The sequence below is a fragment of the Odontesthes bonariensis genome, chromosome 2 (genome assembly GCF_027942865.1).
Source record: "Odontesthes bonariensis isolate fOdoBon6 chromosome 2, fOdoBon6.hap1, whole genome shotgun sequence".
In the NCBI taxonomy this organism is placed as follows: Eukaryota; Metazoa; Chordata; class Actinopteri; order Atheriniformes; family Atherinopsidae; genus Odontesthes; species Odontesthes bonariensis.
The window spans coordinates 44070443-44079653 of record NC_134507.1 but is presented as its reverse complement, the minus strand read 5'-3'; the positions used below and the strand labels follow the sequence as shown (position 1 = coordinate 44079653).

Sequence of the window (9211 nt, the reverse complement as noted above, 5' to 3'; positions counted from 1 at the left end):
CTTCCCGGATAAATTATTATCCAGACAATATCTAATTTTAATCGCAAGGCTTGGAACCTTTAGAATCAGCAGCAAAAACTGTGAAATTCCAACAATTAAAATTCGTTTCATAAGCACTTTAAAGATTTAAACAGGGGAATTCATTTTGGTAAATTTGGGCGAAACGTACTGCCGCGATTAAACAAAATTTGATGAAATAAACATTTTAATTTATGTTTTGAAATAACACATATTGAAGGAGTAGACTGGCCCAAAATCCAAAAATTGACCACTGCATGAAAAATCCCTGTTTTTGCCCGCCGTGTCTCGCCTTAAGAGGGAAAATGGCCGTGTCTCACCTTAAGAGGGAAAATGGCCGTGTCTCACCTTAAGAGGGAAAATGGCCGTGTCTCGCCTTAAGAGGGAAAATGGCCGTGTCTCGCCTTAAGAGGGAAAATGGCCGTGTCTCGCCTTAAGAGGGAAAATGGCCGTGTCTCACCTTAAGAGGGAAAATGGCCGTGTCAGCCTGAGGCGTTACTACTGGCAGGTTCAGGGACAACTAGCAGTAACCGGCCTAGAGTGGTGTGACTTTGTCACAGACATACAGACAAGTTTGTCTGTTGAAAGAATTTGGCGCTGTTAAAATTGGCTTTGTTCTTAGACATTATGAATGAAATAGGGCTCAGTACTTTTCCATTATGACCTAAAGTGATCCAGGAGTAGAAAGACAAAACAATTAGGAAAGCCTGGGAAAGCAAGGGCAGATTCACACACACACATTGTTTTGGGCTGATCCAGAGAATACTCATGTCCAATCATACTCGGTCGAATGTGAGTCCAATCTATGCAATAAGTACAGATGATAACCGGAAATCAGGGCCAGTCTGACAGACTTCCTGCGGGAGCTCTGTTCCACTGAGCCCAGCGCTGATATGCTTTGATGTGTGACTACAAATAAACACTTCATTTTCACTTGAATTACTTCGGTCTGTTCTTGAGCCTCCTACTAAAAGAACCGAATCTAACAAAATGGTGCCGTGACCCGGATTCGAACCGGGGTTGCTGCGGCCACAACGCAGAGTACTAACCACTATACGATCACGGCCATTTAACAAAATGGTGCCGTGACACGAGGTTCGAAGGCTCAAAGACCACCGTGCCGTGCGACCGACCCCCGTGCGAGGGAGGACGCCTCGAGGTGATAGGAGAGACAGCTTTTTTCAGACAAATCAGAGGCGCCAGAAAAAAGGTGAGCAGAACACCACTTAATGTCTAAATGTAAAATTTCTGCATATTGAATAACCTAAATGAAGTTGTCTGAATTAAGTTGTCCTCTGGTCATGATAATTCGAGTGTTAATGTACTGTCTGTCTGTTTGCAATGAATGGTGACACGTCCAATATAAAAACACATACACACAGGGAAAGTACATAAGTGTCCTGTCAAGTGAATTCGGAAAAAAGACAAGATAAATTTATTTTATAAATGAATATCCCAGTTGTGGAACTTGTCTTCAAAATTTTACCGTGCACTTTTGTATGAGTGACACGACGTAGTTTATAAAAACCCAAATTGAGGGGTCAACTATTTGGAATTCCGACACGGAAAATTTCTCCTCTGACGAAAGTTAGGATGAAGGATTGAGATTTCCGGGGTATGAAGAAGTGTATAATCCCGAAATATAGTCGGGTTAACTTGTTTCATTTATAGCGACTTGAAGGACACTAAGGGTCAGATTTTTTAATTTTCATACAACTGTGGGGGGAATCGCCGCTCGAAGATATTTGACTGCGCCAGCAGATCTCGAGTGGTTTCTGTTCAATATTGGGGTTGGTATACATAAAAAGGGGGGAGAACAAGTGGCTGCGCGTGCTATACGGGTCGCTTCGTTCGGGGAAATCAGTATTTTTATGGTGTGACCCAAAGTTTTGGAATGAACAAATGCTTTGATAAGTGGAGCGCACAGAACACAGCGTTCTGCGTAGAAGTTTCTTCACTACTTTCAGCATTTGGGCAATTACGTCTTCCATATAGGCTACTTTGAATAACACGTGTATAACTTTCGAAAATATGTCACAAAAAAATAAAAATAAAAAATTGAATGAAAGATGGAAGAAATGGTCCCGAGGTGAGAAGAAAAACGAGGGACAGATAAATTAGACTGGAGAAATGCAGAAAAAGAGTGTGCGAGTTTGCTCGAGAGACTAAGAATCAAGCACATGCATGATACAGAAGGAAACAGTTGATATATGATATATTTGATCCCAAAGGTTGACAAAAGTTGATAATTTTGTTTTTCAGCATCACCGTACTAATAAGAGACCTATAAGGAAAAAATGAACAGATTTGGAGGCTTGACCTGAGGCCTGAAGTTACTAACTAAAGATCAGCTGTGCAGCAGCATTACAGGAATAATGAATAATAAATAATGAAAAGCCTCAAACGCTTTTTGAGCCATAATATTCTCAAGTTAATTTTATAGTTGTTCTCTTTATCATAAATGCGCACACCCTAAGATTGTCTTTTCTTTCTCTCATTCAGCCCTGAGAGTGAGAACAATCCAAACAGACTCTGGGTGATCATTGGCCTGAGTTTATAATGATATACTGCTTATAATAGGGGTTTAATTTTGTATTAGAGCAAATAGTATTGATTCATCCATCTAGTTTAAAATGCATATGATTAGGAAAGACACCAAAGTATGTAGATAAACTGAAAACAGCTTTACAATGAAAAAATCACAGAGATGAGATAAGAAACAATAAATCCAGGAAGAACAGTGTTTGAGACATTCATACAAATTGTTGCTGAAATAGGATTTAACAGCTCTCTTAAAGAGCGAAAGTCATAAACACAAACAGAGTGTTTAGGAGATTTGCTCCTTTAATTAAAATACAATCTGAAAAAATGTTCTCCACCTGAAACAGGACTGAGAGCAGGCAGTCAGACCAAATGACATAAGTTAAAAGGAAAAAACAGGATTTAGGATTTAATATCGCGGCCAGACGGTCAGATGTCAAACAATTTGATATCATATTAAAGTTATTGAGGCTTGGCCTTTATTCTTATTAGGAGATATTAACTTGACTTTAAAATTTTAGCTGCTCGGAATTTCCTGCCTCTGGTCACCAATTCGGAGTCAATAGTTATCACCAATATTTAGATTCAAACTAAACCATTTGACTATTTAACTAAATCATTTAACTATTTAACTGCAGCAGATCTATGAAACAATTAATATGCTAACTTAATAAAGCAGCAAAGTGCTTCATAGAAGTTTAAATAAATTAGGGCATTGGAAAAATACAGAAAGGACAGCTGCAGCAAAGACTGAGCCATAACAAGACAAGTCAAGGTTTGTTTTTATGGCGCATTTAAAAACAGTGAGCAGAGAGCAGCTTGGTTAGCCAAAATAAAGATCTATGCAGACACAGACTTAATTTGGCTGAAGCTATCCCTATTAAGCATTATATTATGCATTATTTAACCTACTATTTTATATGATATATAATATATGACCTATATATGAATGTTTTCAGGTTGTCCCACATGAGGCCTGGACGGGGAGAAAATACCCTGTCCATAGCTTTTTTGGGACACTAGGAGGACAGGTGTGAATGTGGGAAAAAGGTTCGGTTGCCAAGCGACAGCCATGGTGAGTGGGGGCTGAGGAGTTCCCAAAGGGGGAGTTCCCAAAGGGGGAGTTCCCAAAGGGGGTGTTCCCAAAGGGGGCACTAACGGCTTGGGGGACAAGGGCTACCTGAGGGAGGAGGAGGAGGACGCCAATAGGTGGCGTGATGGAAATTCAAACAGTGCTGAGTCAGTGCCTGTGGTTGAAAGAAAAAGGATATGAATGGGATGAATGAAATGTTCTGAAATTAGGTGTTTTGGGTCATCGGAAGACGTTCCATTAGAGATGACCAGAAAGTTTTTAATCTACTACACTAAATCGATCAATCAATCAGACATTATTTATATAGCAGTTTATATAGCACTTCTCAACCCAAGAAAATATAGAACAAAGACCTTTCAGATCAAACGAAGCAGTGAAACCCAAGGCCACATACAGACACATGCACACTCACATATACAGCCACGCACACACACACGCCACACATACTGGAAACAGGCACCACAATGTGATCCTTAAAGAAAAATAAAGGATGAATTAGGATAAATAAAGAAATAAAATTAAACTAGACTTTTAATATCTGTATGGAAACATGTTATGGTATCATGTGATGTTAGAAACAGTTCTGATGTCACACCGTTGGTACCACATGAGGTGTTTCTGATTCAATTAGAACCGAAAAAAAACTTAATGCTGATCCTGAACTGTCTGTGTACGGCTCAGCATCAAAAAACACAGCCACTGGTAAAAATTAAACAACATTATTACTAACTAACAAGTAAGAATAAAGCAGGTTATGCTGAAATTTTATTTTTTAACGCTCTGACCTGAATTCAGAGAGGACAGACAATATTTATCCTAAACAAGTTAATCAGTTCGTCATTGGAAAAATGTCTGCTTTCTTGATGCTGTGCTGCTCCCAAAATGAGATCTAACCAGAAATATTTCTGTCCTGCAGCAAACAACAACACAGGAGGAGAAACTGCAGTGGAGCAGTTCAGCAATTAATTAACAATTAATCATTCAAACTTCTCAAGTTTTCCCAAAAAGTCTGTGTGTGTTTGTGTCTTCTTTTGCATTAAGACTTCCCGGACCTGGAAGAGGAACACATGGATCAAACTCATAATATGAAGACCACTGTTTGTATACTTAGGCCTAAATGAAGACATGAGGGTTGCTTGGGCAAACCCAGAAATGCGATATATGTTTGTCATCTGTTGTCATCTGTTGTCCTAACCTGTGTTGTCTGGTGTTGAGTGTTGTTTGTGTGTTGTCATAATCCCAAAACTGTCTAAATGATTTTCCACAGCAGAATTAATGGATAATACAAAATATCTCATGAATGCTGGACAGCAACTTGGTGAGAATTCTGGTGTTGTCCTATAAAGAAGGATTATACCAACTGTGCTGATGTTGATCGTGAGGATGTGTTCCCTAGATAATTTGAATATTTTAAACAGCAAGATAAGGAGATGGTACTGGATTTCTCATTAAGGCTGCACAGCAGGTTGATGACTATTCTGGTTCCCTAAAGCAAGGGTTATACCAACTGGCCAGTTGTTTTGTTTTGGGTTCTGTTTATTTTGTTATTTCTTTGATTTTCTTTTGTTTTGTTTATTTTGACTTTGGTTTTGTTTGGGGTCCATATGAAAAATAAATAAATAAAGAATGAATTGGGCATTGAAATTGAACCTATCAAAGAGAGATACCCTAGTATAGAAATACAGTGCAAATGACATTTTGCACTACTGCGCTGCGAGATTTGCTAATATTATTCCACAGATTCAGAACCACTACAGGACGTACGGGCGGAGGACTCATAAGCTTAAGTTCTGGGAGGCCTTTCCCATCATGCCAAGATGATGGTGGAGAACTACACAACAAAATTATCCCAAAAGAAAATTAGTTAGGGAGGGGATGCTGAATATCCCTCAAGGAAGCGATGTACTGGTGACCTCTCCTTCCAAGATTAGTTCCGGATCAGAGTGCTGAACAGACGTTCAGCCAAGAGGAGAACCGAGCACCGACAGGATTGGACCACAAGAGACCACACGACTCGTCATGTGGTCATCTAAGAAAGATATATCATTTAAAAGAAAAGTTAATCATAATTGTTCAAGAGGCTAATATACTCATATAGTCGAGCCTTGGTTAAATTTATATTTGTTGTGTTTCACTTTTTAAAGTGTTTAGCTGATTCCTCTTAAAGGCTGATAATGAATCATTTTTAGAATGTCAATTGCCAGTGGGGTGACTCGGCTGTTTGGAGCGGGACCTTAGACTTTGAACGGTAATAAGTTGGTCGGTCGCTAAACGGAAATGGGGCCATAGGTGAATTTTTCCCGGTTCAGCCATCGGGTTTTCGCTCCTATTCGCTGCAAACGGTGGACGAACCTGCTGGTAATGTTAATTGCCTTATGCAATGTTTGAGTGTCAGTAGAATAGAAATGATGTGAAATTTTTTGATTAATCAGTGTTCTGTTGTTATGGTACTTATCAGGGAGCAAAGCCTTGCTAACCACATAAGGTTTTAGGCCATTATGAACAAAGATTCCACACAGAGGATGGTTTCAGGGCCACAAACACACAATACATATACCAAAATATGATTTTCTACATATAATCTATTAAGAAATGTGCTCATTTGCGGAGTTATTATCAGTTGAGTGGGGAAGGTTTTAAACTTACTAGAAAAGAGTCTCTGTTTCTAGAATCTTGATTAATACTCCTGATATATAAGGTTTTGCTAAAGCATCAGAATTATTTTCTAAATGTGCTCATTTGCAGAGTTATAATCAGTGACTTATGAAGGTCTTAACCCTCTCGGAAAGAGGTTCTGTTCCGAGTAAAATGATGGAATAGTCCTGACTTGAAAGTGTAGCTTAAGCATTAGAATTATGTTTACTATTTCCATGCCTGTGCAATGAAGACTTGCTTGCTGCTTTAATTGCAATGATGAACAGCTTACACATGAGCTTACATAATAACACATGAAGTCACATCAAAAAGGGGGATGACAGATATCTCCTAGCTGGTTGTGCTACATCTCAAAAGGTAAGTGGCTCTTGCAGTTTGGGGGGTGGCTGCTAAAGTCTTGCTACTGCTAATACAGATGTGACACAATACAGAAAATGACAGTCCTACCTCAGTTATTTAACTGAATTAGTTGAAATGATAAAATCACTTCAAAAGGGGGATTGTTAAAATTGGCTTTGTTCTTAGACATTATGAATGAAATAGGGCTCAGTACTTTTCCATTTTGACCTAAAGTGATCCAGGAGTAGAAAGACAAAACAATTAGGAAAGCCTGGGAAAGCAAGGGCAGATTCACACACACACATTGTTTTGGGCTGATCCAGAGAATACTCATGTCCAATCATACTCGGTCGAATGTGAGTCCAACCTATGCAATAAGTACAGATGATAACCGGAAATCAGGGCCAGTCTGACAGACTTCCTGCGGGAGCTCTGTTCCACTGAGCCCAGCGCTGATATGCTTTGATGTGTGACTACCAATAAACACTTCATTTTCACTTGAATTACTTCGGTCTGTTCTTGAGCCTCCTACTAAAAGAACCGAATCTAACAGCGCGATGATTCGTTCATAATCAGAATGAAGGACAAATTAGACCTTTTCTACTACAACACACACATGAACGTTTACTTGGAATCCCACTGAACTGTCTTGGACTCTCAGTAGATACCTGATGTAATTTACCGTGAATCATTTTTCGTCTTTGCATAGCACAAAATCAAATGAGTTCATGAACTAGTCCCTCCTACCACAGACTTTTATTCTGCCATGTTGTTTTAAGTTTGGCCTGGCCCACTCCTGCACATGCCTCTTACAGTTACTCACTATAAAATGTGATTCAACAACACTGCACATGTCTAAAAGTAGAATGTTTGTGTGCAAGATTAATATCCGGGACTTGCCTCCACATATGAAAGTCTTGCTCAACTCACTTTTGCTTTAAATGTCATGTCTGTATACAAAAGACTAGCTTTTGGTTCATTATTCAAAGTCTCCACTGACAAGTTTACTATCTTTCTGTGCTTTCTATGGCTTTATATAAATTGTTGATATTGATGAAATCGAAATGTTGATGTTTATTGAATCATTTGATGTTAATCTACCTGTCTAACACCTTGCTCATGGCACACAAGGCCCAAAATGGTAATGTTCCCACTTACCTTACCTACTCACACTGTGAAATGTGGTGAATTGATTCAATAAATCAGTTGTTTATCCAGTTGTTGTTCGTTCATTTTGAGTAAAGTAAAGGATTAAAAGTAAGTTGACCATTCTAATTTATTATGAGGTAACATGCATAACAGTACTGATCTGGGCACCAATTAATGCATTTACAAAGCATCTCATCTGAAGGTTTAATTTCACACATTCTAATTAAATAATTAAAGGTTAATACATTTATAGAACATTAAAGGGATAGTTCGCCTCTTTTGACATGAAGCTGTATGACATCCCATATCAGCAATATTATTTATGAACATCTTCTTACCCCCTGCTGCGTCCTGTGAGCAGAGTTCCAGCCTCGTTTTGGTGTTGATGAAGGTAGTCCGGCTAGTTGGCTGGGGTTTAAAAAATAAAGCGTTTTGTCTCTCAGAACAATATGCGTTCAAAAGAGTAATACATTCGCATCACAAAATCGTTGTCCAGGAAAAAGTCAGACCTCACAATCACTTGGCGCTATTTTCTCTCCCTTCGTATCACTGCCTGCTGCCGACAGCCGCGCCTGTTACGGTGTTTGCTGCTCGGTCTGCACGGTCAACGGTGCATACTGCAACCAAAAGGAATAATTTGGATATTTAACAGTTCAGCACCTTCCCACCAGGAATCTGGGAAAGACAGATTGGCACAGTGCGAAGCATCCTCAATTCCCTGTTGAAAGAACAAGCTGTGAATAATGATTGTCTTGAGACAATAATACGTGAGGTCGAGAGTATCATCAGTGGCAGGCCGCTCACGAGTGTCTCAGATGATGTGAATGACCTCCAGCCTCTAACACCTAATCACTTATTGCTGCTGAAGTCTCAACCCAGCATACCACCAGGCATCTTCAGCAAAGACGACACATACACAAGAAAGCGATGGAAGCAAGTCCAATATCTTGCAGATTTATTCTGGACTAGATGGACGTGTGAGTATCTTCCTCTCCTCCAAGAAAGCCAGAAATGGGCTATAGACATATGCAGGGATGATTAGATTTCCTTTATAAATTGTTAAGTATTTTGTTTGATTCATCTATACTCGCATTATTTGAATTATGTGGGGTTTATTTGAAGGAATTGTGTGTTCTTTTTTATTATATTATTTTTAGAATTTCTTACATCCTTGTTTGTCTGTGACCAAAACAGGTATAATCAGTGCAGTCCTTTGGAGGATGCTCATAGCCAGCTTTTTTTGTTGTTCATTTTCAGTTATCACTTAGCTGTTAAAGGATTAAATAAAAATATATTTGTACTAGAAATCACATCTGTCTTAGTGTGGTATTCGAACCTGAGTAACCTTAAGACTCCCTAGGTGGAGTTCCTAGGTTTAGGTCCCAATCCTATGTGAAGCACCCCCAATTGTGTTGT

At 39.1% G+C, this 9211-nt stretch overlaps 1 non-coding gene across 1 annotated transcript; it reads right to left on the bottom strand.

Annotated features, from left to right (window-relative positions):
* Positions 1-1012: 1012 nt before the first annotated feature.
* Positions 1013-1084, bottom strand: trnah-gug (transfer RNA histidin (anticodon GUG)). Its single transcript has one exon. It is a non-coding gene; the product is annotated as a tRNA-His (tRNA).
* Between the last annotated feature and the right edge of the window lie 8127 nt (positions 1085-9211).